General features: G+C 35.3%; 1 long non-coding RNA gene across 1 annotated transcript; it reads right to left on the bottom strand.

The window, feature by feature from the left end:
* Positions 1 to 390: 390 nt before the first annotated feature.
* On the bottom strand, positions 391 to 13,423 carry LOC123874394. Its single transcript, XR_006797906.1, has 2 exons — positions 13,390 to 13,423; positions 391 to 492 (listed from the first exon to the last, which is right to left on the bottom strand). It is a non-coding gene; the product is annotated as an uncharacterized LOC123874394 (long non-coding RNA).
* Positions 13,424 to 15,816: the final 2,393 nt, after the last annotated feature.

The raw sequence follows: 15,816 nt of genomic DNA on the forward strand, positions 1-15,816 counted from the left end.
CTTTTTCGTCCATAATTAAATTTGCGTTCGTATTTATTGTTAACTTAAAAATAAAAGGTGTAAACATGTATTGGTACTAGATTTTTGGTTAAAATTAAATGATATTAGGGTTCCATACTCGGGTATTGTTTTTTTTTTATTCACTATAGGCAAGCGCTTGACCACAATCACACCTGATGGAAAGTGATGATGTGGTCTAAGATGGGACGCGTTTCCGACATATTGCACGATAAATCAATAACTATTATGCATAAAAATAAATAAAAATCTGTTTTAGGATGTACTGGTAAAGCCCTTTTATATGATACCCCATTTGGTATAGTTATGTTACTTTGAAAATTGAAAATACTAATTTTTATTATTTGTTCATGAACACATTTTAATTTATTTTGTGATGTAACCACAAATTCACGGTTTTCGGATTTTCCTTTACTTGTGCTATAAAACCTACCTAACTGCCAAATTTCATCATTCTAGGTTAATGGGAAGTACCTTGTAGGCACAGACTGACAGACAGACGGGCGGACGGATGGACGGTCCGACGGACGGACTGACAGACAGACAGACCCTACGGAACCCTAAAAATCCGGTAATGCGGCCCCTGGTCAAGGGTTCATTTATAGTACATACTACTTAGTACTATCCTATATTCACAAAGTTCAGTATTTGGCTGTCGGCAAAGTTTTCTAATTAGGCGACGAACATTAATCTTGGCGCAGCAATTCAGTGTGACTGGCACAACTTGCCGATTCATAAAAATAACTGCGAAAGGAATTGTTATTGATTTGCCGCTGTGACCTATTTTTGGACGATCTTTTATGCACACCTTACTAAATCAAATTATATTAAAATGTTATTTCCGAACGTTTTTATGAGTTTTCCCTGGGGACACATTGAAAGGAAACGTTTCGAAAACTTGAAAAAAGTAGGGAAGGTTTTTACCAATATTGAGTTTTATTTAAAACTAGACGATGCCTGCGATCGTTGAAACGCGTTGACTTTCCGGAATAAGAAATGGTCTACTATGTCCAATGTCCATCCCAGGGATGTAAGTGTTAACAACTACCTCAAGATGCTGCCTTATATCATGAGTCATAGACATCTAGACCTATATCAGATTAATTATTATTATTTATAAATAATTGGCGGGAATGGATTATAAATCACATTTAGTTATTAACTATTTAGATCAATACATATTGTGTCGTATTTTACATTTAGCTGATATAATTGTTACGTTAATTGTCTATTACATCACCATGGTTTACCTCTGTGGTAATTTGTCAAATAGCTACCCGAAAACTAGTACCTACCTACCTAAAAAATATATCTGTCAAACGGATAGAAATAGCGAAGGAATCGAATAAAGACGGGTATTGAGAAATAATAATTGTAAGCGAAAACTATTCTCAAAAATACAGTGAAGTGAAATTGGAAAGTGTCTATTATTCAAATCTGTCCCTATACTTCTGCAACAGTCAGAAGTGGGATCACAAGAAGAGAAGAGAGCAGAACATTGAAGAACGTGAAAAGAAAATTTTTTTTCTTCTCTTCTGAAGACACCACGCCTCTCTTAGAAAATAACATCATGGGCCTATATCGACGCAAACTCATCTTCAAGATGCGACCCGAGAACTGCCCTGTGTATTATAATATCAGGGGACTTGAAGCTGAAATACCTACGAGCAAAATTACGGTCTACCAATACCAGAAGCCCTACTCACTTTATTAAGGGTACCTACATCATCGAAAAATTATAGAAGCAAAATTACGGTCTACCAATACCAGAAGCCCTACTTACTTTATTAAGGGTACCTACATCATCGAAAAATTATAGAAGCAAAATTACGGTCTACCAATACCAGAAGCCCTACTTACGTTATTAAGGGTACCTACATCATCGAAAAATTATAGAAGCAAAATTACGGTCTACCAATACCAGAAGCCCTACTTACGTTATTAAGGGTACCTACATCATCGAAAAATTATAGAAGCAAAATTACGGTCTACCAATACCAGAAGCCCTACTTACTTTATTAAGGGTACCTACATATCATCATCGAAAAATTATAGAAGAATCTACTACTTCGGCGCAGGCTTCAAGATGAAGAGAAGGGGAATAAAACTTTACTACGTCTTCGCCACGCGGGGACAAGAAGAGCAGCTGTAATCTACTGACGGGCTAGCCACCACTCGCCGCAACGTGCTAGCCGCCACTCGCCGCACCGTGCCAGCCACCACTCGCCGCACCGTGCCAACCACCACTCGCCGTACCGTGCTAGCCGCCACTCGCCGTACCGTGCTAGCCGCCACTCGCCTCGCCGTGCCAGCTGCCACTCGCCGCGCCGTGCCAGCTGCCACTCATCGCACCGTGCCAGCCACCACTTGCCGCACCATGCCAGCCGCCACTCGTCCTTCTGTGTCGCCATAGCAACAAAGTCGAGCATACCCGCACCCGGTGAGTCGTTTTAGGTATATTCACTCTAACCATCAATTTTCTGAGCATATACAAATGCCTCTCAAAATATTAACATTAGTGCAGATAGAATATTTGCCTGCCCACATTGATACTAGAAGTTAATTTTTCAAATGATTTGATAATACCATAAGTATCTAAAGTTTTATCATAGAGGAGGTTTTGGGTGCGCATACATACAATCACTTAGCAGATTATGTAAAAAAATGTGCATGCGTGTGTTATAACAGAAAAAAATAAGTATCTACTTAATTGTGATCTCTGCGATGTAGGCCAATTCACTTAGCAACAGATCGTATGGCATTGAATGAGTGAAATATCGATTTTGTCAACTACCATCGTTAGATAAATTAATAATTTTAGGTATATCATCAAATCATTTTTTTTGTGAGATTATTATTTACAAATTAAATAACCTGTATACGCGTTATTAAGTAGGTACTCCAAACACCGCTAATCCTGTGGAATGAATTGAATCACAAAAATTCTGGCAACCGCCTCTACCGCCATAGCTCAGTGTGCTGATTAATAAAGTATATACAAATACAAAAATATTTATTTCGTTAAAATAATTTTACAGAGAACACATAGAAATTAGGACCATCCCAGTAAGTGCCTAGATTTGCTACTAGTACTTGTGGCAGACGGCCCCGCTCTTCCATAACATCTTTTACAATTGAAATAAATGAGTAGTTTCTAATAGTAAGTAATATTCTAACTTGTGACAAAATAATTTAAGCTATTTCATTTCTGGAGGTGTTAACCGCATTGAAATATGTAGGTATACAACTTATGAACGTAGGTGATGAAGCAGACTCTGTACTAGTCCAAAAATTAAAGGCTCATGTCTATATGTAATTACTCTGATTTGTTAGGATAAACCGCAACTAGCGATGGCTATCAGTTCACCATGGTACTTTAAAATGTGAGGATAAAATGTTAATAATTTAATCCTTAGCTAACTTTAGTGACTGTGTGACCTATTCATGCTAACGGGTGAATGACTCCCCAAATATCTATATAAATAAGTCTGTGTGAATTATGCAAATTAAAGACTGTATGACAAACCCAATGAGAGTAAGAAAAACAGCAATACTCCAGCCAAATAATCTTAATGTACATAATTAAATTTATAAAATTAATTATAATAGAGATTACTAGATGATACCTAACCAGAAAGACCAGAAAATAGAGCCAGATTAACCTATATCGGAAACTTAATTTTTGATAGTGCCAGTATGTACTGAACTTATTTTTAGATAAATGTATACTTACCTACTATTTTCATAGTTAAAAACAAATCATTTACACAATTGGGAACACTTTGATCGTCAATTGAATTTATAAGATAATGATGTAATGGTGACAATTAATTGCATAAATTCAAAATTAAGCGAGGATTCCAAACGCGCCTAGGCTAGGTCTGAGTAGAGCCTACAACAAACTGAGCTACTAGTTTTATTTTATTTGTTTTTGACAAATCATATATACTAAAAATGGGTACTTATATAAAAGAGACTATTGTACCAAACTACGTTAACTATTGGCTAGTATAGTACATGGAATTCAATAATAGGATTATGTAAAGGTCAGAAGTTTATAAGTAACAGTATGATAGGTTTAATTTATTTTATTTTACGAATTATAGGAAGACAATTTGTTCGAATGCTGAAAGACTGTATCAATCATTATTACAATCTCAATCGCTGTGATTGGTATTCTTATCTCAACAATGCATTGACATAGCCGGAAATGAGTGAGCGTCGACCAATTAGAGGTGATTGCGATTGTGACATTATGACCTTATTTTGCCGTAAACGAGCTAGGACGTCGTAACGTCCAAGCATAAAATTTAACTTATTGATTTACTTAATAAGAAACACTTAAAATATACATATTCTACATTTATTAAATACATAACACTATAACTACACATATTATAGAATATATAACCTAGATAATATCGTATATCGATAACCTACTAAAAACAACAGTTATTAATTTTGAAACGAAAGAAAATCTTATGATATTACTAAAACAGTAAATGCTGATTAACATCAAGATAATGTCTGAATGTCTACGCTAAAGATATTTTTGAGTATCTTCACTTAAAGAAATAAGTGACTTCCCTAACAGAACGTCTGTGTGACTTCAGTAACGAAACATCTGAGTGACTTCCCTATCTGAATGTTTGAGTGAAATCCATAACGGAACGCATGTATGACTTCCGTAACGAAACGTCTGAGTGAATTCCCTGACAGGACGTCTAAATAACCTCTGTAGCGAAACATCTGAGCGACTTTCGTAACGAAAAGTCTGAGTGACTTCCGTAACGAAATGTCTTGGTAACTTTCGAAACAAAGTGACTTCTTCTTAAAAAAATATGTCAACATCGAGAGTGAAGATTGATAAGATACAACAATAGATAATGTAGTAAAAGAGGCTAGTAGACTCAAGAGTCAAGACTACTTTACTTTATTTTCACTACCGTTGATAAGCATTACAGTAAATAACATCCTCTTCTTGTTAGCCCTTATTTATCCATTGTTAGACATAAGTAGGTCTCCTCACGTACACGCCATTCTTCTGAATGCTGGGTGAGCTTCCTTCAAGTTTTCCCCGCAAGCTTGGTGATGTCGTCGGACCAACAGTATGGTTGTCTTCAGTAAATATAGTATGTTTCAAAAACACAAAAGTCATGAATAAAATAAAATATTTTTTTTAAACTTATGTCTAAAGCTCTATATGCCCTAATTAATTACTAATTAACTTTTGACATGGATGGCCCATTAATGGAGTAATAGTGTTTTATAAAATAAGAAATTCCTTTTGTTTGCATTCTGGTATCTAATATTATAAACTGAGACATGATAATATTTGCCAACTATCTCAAGCCTTGGTAACTTTATAAATTCTCAAATAGTGCGGATAAGTGCTAAAAGACATTCTTTCATTTTCGAAATTGCTCTCCTAGATGCCTTGTTTTGTATCAATCCTGTTTCTTGTTTCTTGTGGAAATAAGATTTGTTCTCTCGTACTTATGCTTTATTCTGTTCCTTATTCCTCATAGAAATTCACTTTCTGAGTAAAAAAAATGCATTTTAAGTACAATGTCTGTACCTACTTTGAGGCATATCCTTAGAATATGTCTGTGAGATCTTCCTATGAATAATCCGTATGAAATCACAAAGAAGACCGCATGACCTATGCAACGAATCTGAATGAGCTACTTATTCGACGCACTCTGTCACCTACGCAAATAATCTGGGATACCTGCACAAATGGTCTATAAGACCTACATAATGAGCCTGTGTGACCCAAGCAACGAGTCTGTGTGACTTGTGCAACGAGTCTGAGTGACCCAAGCAACGAGTCTGTGTGACCTGTGCAACGAGTCTGAGTGACTTACGCAACGAGTCAGTGTGACCTACACAACGAGTCTGTGTGACCTACGCAAACGGTCTGTGTGACCTACGCCACGAGTCTATTTTGCTTATCAAGTCTATTTACTACTTATAATATATACCTATTATAATATCTGTGTGACCTTTCAATGATAAAAATTTATGCTGCATGATTTATTCAAAATGGGAAAAATAAAGGTATATACTACGTATATACAACATGATTTGAAAGTACCAAAAATAAACTCTGCTAAAAGAAAACCCTCTGCCGACCTGTTAATATCAATTACAATTATAAAAATATCAAGTAATTGAAAATTACATATACATTAGAGAAAAATGAGTATGAAATTCAATAAACGTTTAGTACGGATTAAAAGAAAAAGGGCTAGAAATGAAATTTCGTATAAATATGGAAACTGTTTTGCTTTCCAGGTTTATAGGTGTCATCCCCGTGGCAAATTCATCTGTATAATAGGAAAAAAAGCTAAAGCATCGAAAGTCAGTTACTTACCTAGTTACTAACATGATAATAATATTATGTTAGCAACCTCGAAAGATACCACCGAAACCTGCGAGATGTTACAATTTGATACCTAACTTTTCCCGTGTACCACAATAAGCAACTAATAAGTGCTGAGCCAAACATAATTCTAAATCAATTTTAGCTTCTTAATAAAATTGTCTCATGAGTCATGACGTCAGCTGTATAGAACTTATCTTGATAGTCATTTAAGTACATACAATTTTGGATAGTAGCTAGTAGATAGCTTCCCTACAACGAAATCTGTTACTTATATTTCGTCAATGTTAATCACATACCCACTGGTAATCAAAAGTTATTTTTATTTAATACCTAAATCTTATAGCAAGTCATTAAAAAAAGAAGAAAATCAATAACAATTTTAATATGAAGTAGGTAATAACTAAAATGAATCTATTGAATATTATATCATATGTACATATTTCTAATTTAAATTATGAATGTCTACATGACCATGGTTGACTAAGTGAGACACTATTATTATTTAGCCTTTTAATGTTGATCACTTGGTGGCGAAACAGATTGACCAAGCGTTTTTTAGGTAACCTCTTAAGTGCATATTACTGTTCGGTGTTTTTCTTTTGCCAGGTGGCCGATGATGCTAAAGCCGGGATGTTATCTGCGGGCCGTGGGGCACGGCCTTTCCAGGATGGCCGAGTGTTAACAACTACCTCAAGATGCTGCCTTATATCATGAGTCATAGACATCTAGACCTATATCAGATTAATTATTATTATTTATAAATAATTGGCGGGAATGGATTATAAATCACATTTAGTTATTAACTATTTAGATCAATACATATTGTGTCGTATTTTACATTTAGCTGATATAATTGTTACGTTAATTGTCTATTACATCACCATGGTTTACCTCTGTGGTAATTTGTCAAATAGCTACCCGAAAACTAGTACCTACCTACCTAAAAAATATATCTGTCAAACGGATAGAAATAGCGAAGGAATCGAATAAAGACGGGTATTGAGAAATAATAATTGTAAGCGAAAACTATTCTCAAAAATACAGTGAAGTGAAATTGGAAAGTGTCTATTATTCAAATCTGTCCCTATACTTCTGCAACATAAGCTAATTCTGTACCCATCAAAATGGTTAAACGGATGGGCCGCGAAAAGATTAGACAGGCAGACATATAGAGAGGTAGAGGACAGACATACTTTCGGATTTACAATGTTATTATGGAAAAATGGAAGTATGGACCGTTATGATTTTATTGGCGAATTCTCCTTGATACCTCTGGGTAAGAATCCTGGCTGAAATTCAGGCGACTGAAGGCGTGCTTTAGTAAAACCTACCTACAAAAACGATTCCATCTTTGATCATTTTCCAGATGCAAACCTTTTATTATTCTTCTTTCCACTCCAACGAAGTGTAAATTTACTTATACGTTGTATCTTTCCCAGAACATTCTAAACCACAACCCTAAGGTTGTACAAGAAATTGATATACTCCTAGAAATCTAGTAGGTGTACCTTCGTAAGTCAAACGCACATTATTCCAATATTTGTCAACGCTCTGTACTCGCTCTCAAGTAACCATGTCCGATAAAATGTGATTTCATTACTTCACAAAGGAGCTCGAAATTCATTACTGAATGACACATTGATATACACAAACACTAGATACAGAGACTCACGTGAAAATGACTATAACATTTGTAATAATGATTGTAAGACGAATAAAAATGCAAAGCAAATTATACATCACATCATCGGAATAAAATGAAAAAAAAATATGCCAGCCAATTTATGAAGCTTATAAAAAGTAAAAACAGCTCGGAAGGTAAATTGAACTGAGAAGAGCCAGCAAGAAAGTCAGCAGTTACTCTTTCGTTTAATGTTGTCCAATGGCTATCGAAAATAATGTCTGAAATTAATTCTATAGATACCTATGTTTTTTAACTTTTGCACGTGACAACTGAACATGTTAGAACAATGTGAATTACTGCCTAGTGGGTTTTCACAGAAAAGTAAGATGATATTAAAAAAGTGTTATTATAAAATTATTAACGCATAATTTGGCCACAAACCACGGTGCGACCATAAATTATATTTTATTAAACGTTAACCCGTTAATTGGTGGTCTATGGATCAGTTGTTATCAAATTATTGCAATCTGTGATTATGTCGCAAATTACTGTTAATTATTTAGTTAAATTTACACAAGTGGTGAAATATTGAATTAGTAAGCCATTAATTAAAATAATGTCAGAGTGTTTACAGGCATCTAGCTGTTTTATTTTTAGATTCTAGGCATGGTGCATATTGCATACCTACATAACTACGAAAGAGGAGTTCGATACTTATACTCAACTTATTTTACTTAAACAAAATATGGTTGAAATTAGCATATCGACAACAAAACACGGAAACAAGTGTAAATTGAAAATTTATAACACCCCCGACGATCCAAAGTATTTGAGTTTTCCAAAACATCATTTTCAAATAAATAATTATGTATTTAGGCAACGTCCATCTTGACAGCTTGACATTTGTCAATTGACATAATATTATGAACCTAACGGTTATCTAACCTTCTTTTCTACAAGAAAACTAGAAAAGAGCTGATAACTCTTAAACGGCTGAACCAATTTTTTTAGATTATAGCTAAGAACACTCTCGATCAAGCCACCTTTCAAACAAAAAAAACTAAATTAAAATCGGTTCATTCGGTTAGGCGCTACGATGCCACAGACAGATACACAGATACACAGATACACAGATACACAGATACACAGATACACAGATACACAGACACACAGATACACAGATACACACGTCAAACTTATAACACCCCTCTTTTTGGGTCGGGGGTTAAAAATCATAGCAGAGCGAACTATGAATGTGAGGGAACTCTCGGTTTGATCTTGAATCGACAATATTATGTCAAAAAATATTAGGCTATGGTGACGTGAAATCATAGACGACTATGATGGTCGTAATAAACGCTAAAATATGATAGTGAAATTGTTTTTCTGTAGCTTGGTATAGTACATTTGATGTTGTAGTACATTTATATTCAAGAACTCAGAATGTTAGCTCCTCTTTCATTTGACACCCCACTCGATACAAAAGCAATAAAAATTTTAGAGACCTCCACTTTTTTGATGTAACATAATATATAACCTACTAGCTGATGCCCGCGACTTCGTCCGGGTGGAATAAGGTTTTTAAAAATCCCGTGGGAACTCTTTAATTTTCCGGGATAAAAAGTAGTTTATGTGTTAATCCAGGGTATAATCTATCTCCATTCCAAATTCTATCCAAATCCGTTCAGCCGTTTTTGCGTGATTGAGTAACAAACATCCAAACATCCACACTTTCACATTTATAATATTAGTAGGATGTCACCCGACCGCTACGCGGCGGAACACACAGAATCTATATACAAAGTTACAAACATACATACATACACAGACTGCTAAAATCATAACTCTTTTGGCTTTGCCGTAGTCGGGTAAATAGGCACATTAAGTATTTGTCTTACGTGAAATATGAATTTTACTGACACGCACGGACAGGTCGCTACTAAAGGAAATAAAACAATTTCAGTTTGTTCATGCTTTAATAATAATATGACACTCGTATTTAAGCAAGTAATTATAGATTCGCTTTTAAGCCTGTGGGTTAATTACATTACTGCCCAATTAGTCATGCATGATATAACAAATATATTATGAGTTTCATAACATGCTGTCTGATGCAAATTTCGTTTATAAATATGCCGTTATTTTGATAACAGATTTCCACAATAAAAGTGCTCTCAAAATTGTATAATTGAAGTAATAAAATTATGTTAATTTATTCTTTTGTACTAATCATTAACATATTTTTTATCAAAAATCGCAGCGTTTGAAGGCCCCCACTATATGATCAGACGACAGCCAACAAGTCGCAGGGAACCAACCATTTAGGCAAAATTTAAATGGGACCTGTCTTTACCTTGCTTTTCACTTAAACTTACAAATTTTAATATTTTCATTAAAAACTTAAATATTCCACCATCAGAAGGTAGTTCCAGACGCTACACTTGCTCTAAGAGTTAAAATACCATTTAACTTACAAGAATCTCCCATTTGTATACTTCACAAAGAAAGCGCCTTTTGAATCCTTTATGCATACAAAGTAGTTTTTTTTTTTTTAAGTTGCAAGCAAAACCCGTTTAAACTTGATCCGGGACTAATATTGAGAAGAAACTGTTGTTGGAACTCGGAATAGACGCGCTGTGTCTGAAAAAGCAATTTAAACTGTTCCCATGATGACGTGTGGTACAAATTATAAAAAACCGGCTGGTCCACCTCAGCTTAAGTGGAATTTACGAAAATCCTTTAGAATAGAATAGAATAGAATAGATTTTTATTCAAATAGACTTTTACAAGTGCTTTTAAATCGTCAAATAATTTACCACTGGTTCGGAATTCAAATTCAAATTCAAATTCAAATTATTTTTATTCAATTAAACTTTTACAAGTGCTTTTGAATCGTCAAAATAATCTACCACTGGTTCGGAATGCCGTTCCTACCGAGAAAAACCAGCAAGAAACTCGGCGGTCGCTCTTTTCAATTCAGTAGCGTCTACATAATCGAAAAACTACTGCGAAATGTCAATACACAGAGCAAGCGGTTATACGTTGATCTTTCTACGTTTGATTTCTGCCGTGGCTCTTTTAGGAAACATTACTCACTAGGTGGTTAAAGTAAGCACATAGTTACGAAACCGTTAAAATCAAATTTTGACACCCGGAAAAAGTAATTTGGGTTGTACAAGTACCATTCGACCTCCTTGAAGTGCGTAAATTTTGGTCATTTAAAAGTACGATTTGAGTCCTTATTCTAAGGATACGCGTACTTTGGATATGACAGTTGACCCATAGAGCAAAAATGGCGAATGAGTTCTGAAAATATATCTATTATAGTTTTTTTACATACCTTACACGTAGTTTCCCGCTATCGTCTATGCCTTGTGCAGTGTTTTCGGACGGGAACTACAATGTGACACAAAGGAACTCTCTTTAGAGTTTACATTATAAATCTTGTGTGTTCGCGGAGCTAAACAACTTTTTGACTTGTTTGATTTCTATCGATAACATTTCTGCGTTTACCAGAAATGTAACATTGTATTTCATACTTTCTACGGTTAAAAGGCCCGAAGCTTAGAGAAGAAGACTTACCTATTGAGAAACACAATAGTACTGTAGCTACTAGCTTGGTTGCAAAATAGCGTTATCAGTGTACCTATGACTTAACAGAGCTCTCTCCGTCACTTACTCCATACAATCGTAGTTCCCATTTCATTTGAATATTAAGCAACCAAAGTCCATGAAATTTTGCAGACATAGTCTAGAAACTAATATCTGTGTCTGTGGTGTTTTAGATTTTTCTAAAAATATGTAGTTTTAAAATTACAGGGGTTCAAAGATTTGTATTTTTCTTTAAAAAAAGGCCCAACTTTGTGCTCGTTTTTCTAGACAACGAAGCAATTTAATGAAATTTGGAAAAACCACAGACCTAGAAAATTTAATGAATATCATGCAGTAAAAAAATTATCGTTATATATTTTATATTGTTATAATTATGTTGGAACTACGAAAACCAGAAATTACACCCAGAAATCTTGAAAATTTCGTGCTGTCTCGATTTCTGCAAGAGGGGTGGTGAGGTGCGGGGGACGACCAACCCCCGACGGTGACGGGGGGCGGAACTGACAGTCTAAACTGGTCTAAACACACGGGCCACATTTAAACTACACCCGACTCTAAACTTGTCGATAGGTCTAACTAAATACACTGGTACATTTCAACTTGCGTTAGACGTATGCGTTACCTACTCAGACGTTGCCTGTAGATAAAAATATGTCTCATGTTTGCTGGCAATAGCGCATGCATCAAACCCTGCAAGTTGCACCTATTCCTCACGCAATACGCAATTCCTCACGCAATACGCACAGCTTTAATATTATAATTTTTGACAATGTATACTATATGTAATGCCATATCACAGGTCACTCTCTGATTTATTGCTAACAATTTACTTCCAAATCAATTCCAAATGCAAAGAAATCTAAGTGTGTTCAATTCACACTGCCCAATACCAGGACCTTAAATGACATAAATTCATTGATTAATAATCATATGTTGAAAATAAAGGAGAACCCCGTGTTTCTCGGTATAACGTTAGATGCAAAGCTTCTATGGAACACCCACATATCAACACTTGATGGTAAACTCAACTCTGCTGCTTACACTGTTAGAAAAATTCGACAGGTACTGACGTGGAAACTGCAAAAATTGTATATTTTGCCTATATTCACTGTATTATGTCTTACGGACTCTTGCTATGAGATAAAGCGATAGATATTGAGAAAAAAATGTATTACAGAAAAGGACAGGACGTGCAATTTATAATTTAAAACCGCGCGCTGCCATACAATAAAAATATAAGGAAATAAGTACCTTATTTATTATCTAATAGTAGCTTTTAAATATATTTACAACTAGCTAATGCCCACAGCTTTGCTCGCGTGGATTTAGGTTTTTGAAAATCCCGATCCTTTCATTTCCCAGAACAAAAGTTGCCTCTCCGTAATAGCCCGTCCCCGGGATGCAACTTGTTTCTGTATCACGTAAGAACATTTAAACGGATGATCCTTTTCAAATCCCGAGGGATCACCAGGATTTAGGAATGCAATTTCTTACAGCATCAGGGTTGAGGTCAACGACAAAGTATTTACTTGGTATAGATACCTTCAATATCAATTAATAATCAACACTTTTTAAATCCCATTAGCTTTAGTAGTCAGGTCCCCTGCAACATCAGGATTGAGGAGTTGGAATCCAAATTTTTTATTGAACAATGTCGCAAACTTTCTTTATCGATTAAAAAAACTAGCCAAAATTACGCAGTTAGGTTACCTGCCAAATTTCATGGTTTTGAGTCAACGGGAAGTACCCTAGAGGTTTTCTTGACACACTCGACAGACAGAGAGATAGACAACAAAGTGATCCTATAAGAGTTCTGTTTTTCGTTTTGAGGTACGAAACCCTAGAAACGTAGGAACGGCATTCCGAACCAGTGGTAAATTTTTCTGACCATTCAAAAACACTTTGAAGTTTACCTAAAAGTTTACAGGAATAAAAATTAATCATTGTATTCCATTCCATTTCATTCTATTCCATTCTGTTCAAAGATAAATAGATTATAAAAATATTTGTCACCGAAACAATACCTAATTTACGATACATCAACCAATATCAATTTTACTGATGACAATCTGACTATTACCAAAGTGAACGACTACTATAATATCTATTATATACGACTAACATAATATGTATTATAAATTGTGTGCCGTTTGCATTCTCACTAAGTTCTCATTAAGTTTGTTTTATTTGGTTAAACTTTCTGGCATTTATATTGTTATGACGTTTAATTGGCAAGCAGTCTGTTTATTGGCTGAAACTCAAAAATTCAGCCAATCACAACAAATAAAATATTTTAATAATGATTGATGCAGCTTTCTGTAATCGAAAACAAAATATTTGACATTAACTTGAATGTGACAGTGATTTCCGAGTAGGGTTGCCAGAGGCCCCGTATTTTACTGGTTACTGGTTGGTATTTCAGGATACAGAAACCCGTAATTATGAAAATAAAATATGAGGCAAATAAAACTAAATATTTTTAGGGTTCCGTACCTCAAAAGCAAAAAGGAAATAGGATCAATTCGCTGTCTGTCTGTCTGTCCGTCTATCTGTCTTTCCGTCTGTCCGTCTGTCTGTCTATCCATCTGTCCGTCTGTCCGTCTCTTCGTCTGTCATGTGTTCATGAACAAATATTAGTATTTTCAATTTTCAAAGTAACTAAATATTAAATCAAGTGGGTTATTATATGAAAGGACTTTACCAGTACATTCTAAGACAGATTTTTATTTATTTTTATGCATATTTTTTTTTAATGCATAACAGTTTTGATTTCTTGTGTAAAATGTCGAAAAAAATAGCCGAATACGGAACCCTCGGTGCGTGAGTCTGACTCGCACTTGGCCGGTTTTTTACAAATTCAGCCGGGCTGGCTTGCGAAACCAAACGCTGACGTTATGTCCAGTAGAAAGAATACATATTTTCCTTGTGCGACAATGCGTAGAATAATATCTGCGTAGCCGAAACCCACTCGATTTTGATCATGGCCGTAGCCAAAGAGGCGGAGGTTGGTTTTAGGATCTAAGCCTTTTTTTATACAAGTTAGCCCTTGACTTTAATCTCTCCTAGTGGTAATAGTGCAGTCTAATTTCTTGGCCGGTAGGGCCATACTAACCATATAACTAGCCATGACCCAAGCCTCCCACCAGACCAGAAATTTAGAAATGGCCACTGCGTCTGGGAGACCGTCAAAAACCTAAACCTAAAATAATACTTACACTATTTCTTGCATTTGCTTACCAAGGCGAAATTCAACTAACCAGGTAATTAGCCCATAAAGTTGAGCGAACGTATTTTTCCTCATGACAGGATTCAGTTCCGGCCCTGATAAAACCTCTCCCGAAATCAATTCCTGGCTACGGCCATGGTATTGATACTTTGAAGGTGGAATTACAAGTTAAATGTAATTTTAAGTTAACATGCATTTTGTTTTACAAAATGAAGAGTTTTTAAAAGCTATTGAAATAAATAAATAATCTTTTATTTAAAACCACATTGCAAACACAGTTCACCGATCAAGACCCGGCAACATACAGAGAAAAAATACAAAACATACAAATAAACTGAAATATCTAAATAAGCTTTCAGAGAGAACCACCGCCTATTTCTTCAAATACAATAATAAACAATACAATAATACAACAATATATAAGAAACAATGTCTCCCGTAAACAAACCTAAACCCCGTATTTTTGATGGTGGTAGCCTGTAAACCTAAAAGAGGCAGGTGGCAACCCTACATCTACCCTACACCTAGACAGAATGAAAAATTTGTTTTCATTACTCGGCAGGCCTACTGCCAAAGTTTGACAGAAAGTGTGGCGGTAGTTGTGACCTCTGATTGGCCGACTCTCTTTCACTATTTGCTAAAATTGATGATTGCAACAACAATTTTTGCTTTTTTGTAATCGAAAACAGAACACGGACGTCAAACAGGTTGACTAATTGCAATCATTTCTGACCGGCTAACATTGTTCCGCTAGTGGCTCAAACTCACTGTCGCAGCAAGAACATGGTAAATTCAGCCAATCACAGCAATTTGAATTGGATATCACAAATGTACCGATCTAGGAACCGAGAATGCACGAACCAGGGCAAATAGAGATAAGAACAATAATATCATACGTAGGAAATCGACGGGGGCTTGTTGACAAGTATCCTCTTAAGTAGCTTTAGT

The sequence above is a fragment of the Maniola jurtina genome, chromosome 18 (genome assembly GCF_905333055.1).
Source record: "Maniola jurtina chromosome 18, ilManJurt1.1, whole genome shotgun sequence".
Taxonomy (NCBI): domain Eukaryota; kingdom Metazoa; phylum Arthropoda; class Insecta; order Lepidoptera; family Nymphalidae; genus Maniola; species Maniola jurtina.